Raw genomic sequence first — 2,539 nt, forward strand, 5'->3', positions numbered from 1 at the left:
CCCCCAAGTCTGCGCGCCAAGCACGGGCGGCGCGGAGGGGGCAGGGCAGCCCTCGGCCTCCCTCGCAGGACGCGGGCCCGCGGTTGTTGGCGGCTTTTAGAGAGGAGCCGGGTCGGGCGAAGAGTGAGGACGTGACATTTTGCTTAGCATAATACACCGTAAATCCCACGCCTAGCGTGGTGAGCGGGCCGACCCAGCTCACCATGAAATGAAGACTCCGAGGACAAAATGTGCCTTCCCCCACAGCTGTCTCCATAAAACCTGTTTGTTCTCGGTGTCTCCTTCCTGGACGCCGCCGTTCCTTGCGCTAAAACTAAACCTTTTAAAGCTGAGAGGTTTCTCTGCTCACGAGGGGAATCCGAAACTCCGCGAACTTTGGAGCAGACTGCGTGGCTGGCATGGGAGAGAGCAGCGCTCTCAGCTTCTTGTCAAGCAAGGAAATCGTAGTAACACATAGCTTGCCATATTCGCCGTGGGAGCTTAAAGATGTTAAGCCGCACAAAGTTGGCTTGAGAACAATGCTACAAGTTCTACTAAGGCAGTGTGTGACTGTGCGTGTATGTGTGACGTACATGTATGTGTCCATATGTAACACACAAATACAGGCTGAAGAAGGGGTAAGGAGAAAGAACAGGGACTCCTCCAGGAGCTGACGAGAAAGCTGCAGTGGCACTTTAATTCGATGCTGACATCTCCCACTAGGATTTCTGAGACCAAAATTCCCTCCAAACCTCAAAAGTCTAAAATACTGTGTTGCTGCATCCACTGATGACTGAAACAGTAGTGGCGTGAAAACAGCCATCCGGCTGGAGTTAAATTCCTTTCTGCAGAAGTGGTCGAAAGACTTGAGATACAAGTATCAAGTACTCTAGTAATGCAAGGCAGAGCAACATCCTTGTTTCTCAAATCCCCTCCCCCCCACACATGCACTTGGAGTCTTTCTCATCCCACCCCCCGCCCGCCCTCCTGTAAATTTTTAAAATTTATTCCTTTTTTTTTTTTTCCTAACATCTTCCAATGTAACTCTTCCCTTCTCCCTCTCCTCCCTCCCTGTACTGGGTGGGCTCCCTGGGGTGCTCGTGGGACATGCACACTTCATGGTAAAAGGGCTTGTACCACGATAAAGGCAGGAGTTGGTCCACGGTTTCAGGCAGGCAGTTGCTGGGCTTTAACACATCATCCTGTTACACACGTGTTCCTGTACTGGTACACATGCATGAGTGGGGATGAAGGGGAGGAAGAGGTGAGTGATGAAGTCTAGATGTAGAGTTCATGCATTTTGTATTCTTTGTGGCATTTCTTCTCTCTTTACTATTCTTTTCTGAAGAATATCACAGGAGACACAAAATCATGTTTCTAAAAAACATTTGCTATATACAAGCTGCAGCAGGAAGCAAGTTCTGAATGTTTCCTCCTCTCTTGTCACTCGGGAGAAGGACTATCCCATCCCGAAAGGATGAGTTCCTGACTCTATTTAGTTTTTTAAAAAAACAAGCAACTAAGCTCAAATACCACTATACATTTTCTAATAGGTAGAAGCATACAATTAAAAACAAAACAATAAAAGACTTGCGTTCCAAGAGGGCTTTTGCAGATTTGTTCATTTTAGTCCCAGTCACGCCCATGAATAGTATTAATTGCTTTGAGCTTTTCATACAAAACAATCCTCATTCACCACAATAAAATCTGGTTTGGGATTTATGGGAATAGGAAATTAAAATCTGTGTGTGGATAGATATTTTAAAATAAGATGCAGTTAGGGGGAACTTTCTTCTCCTGTAGAGAGCTATGCCAGCAACTCTTATTTCTACTTTTTTTTTATACAGAAAAAAAAAATAACCCATCTTTCATTCAAAGATCCTTCAAAGCTAGGAATTAATTTAAGCAGGTTTTTTTGCTGTGATTTTGTGTGGGAGAGGAAGGGGGGGAAAGGTGATAAATCCTTAATGAAGCCATTTAAGTTTCATATGTCTGTTTGTCCTGTTTTCCGGGAGTGAAAGAGGGACGGGTGTGGAAGCAAGGGTTTTCCATTTTATTGCAGGAGAAGGGCCCAAAGGCTGTGAAGGTTTGGTCCTTCTTAAAGTTGTTGGGGGATTTTCAAGGTTTTCTTGATGAAGTGACACATTTCATTGCCAAAATACCTGTAAGGATTTACTCTTGGGCTGGAAGATGGGAACAAAGTTTATAGAAAAGGGAGTAAGAGGGGTTGAAAAAGTTTCTTTTTTTGAACCGGGGACTAAAGGCATCACAGTGGGAAAAGTGGAGGGCTATTCCTACTGGGTGTTTGGCCTAAATAATGTTTTTCTTGTGTAGTACTGGTTTGGATGACTTTTGTTTTGTCTGTGTTTAAGGCTGTGATGCTGGTTTTCGGTGTCTCACTCTTTGTTGTGGTACGAAAAGCAGCATTTCTTCCTCTCGGCAGTGTCCTCCTGTTTTCTATAATAAACAGTTCGAGGGGTTTCAACACTGTTGAGTATAAATAAAACGAGTGACTCAATGTGCATAATTATTTTGAGAAAAGCCAATCTCAAGGGTTTTT

General features: G+C 44.4%; 1 protein-coding gene across 6 annotated transcripts in view; it reads left to right on the forward strand.

Annotated features, from left to right (window-relative positions):
- ZADH2 (zinc binding alcohol dehydrogenase domain containing 2) overlaps positions 1 to 2,539 on the forward strand; it is a 36,434-nt gene that overhangs the window by 852 nt on the left and 33,043 nt on the right. The gene's annotated exons all lie outside the window — the stretch shown is intronic.

This window comes from Corvus brachyrhynchos, unplaced genomic scaffold (assembly GCF_000691975.1).
Source record: "Corvus brachyrhynchos isolate BGI_N302 unplaced genomic scaffold, ASM69197v1 scaffold409, whole genome shotgun sequence".
NCBI lineage: Eukaryota > Metazoa > Chordata > Aves > Passeriformes > Corvidae > Corvus > Corvus brachyrhynchos.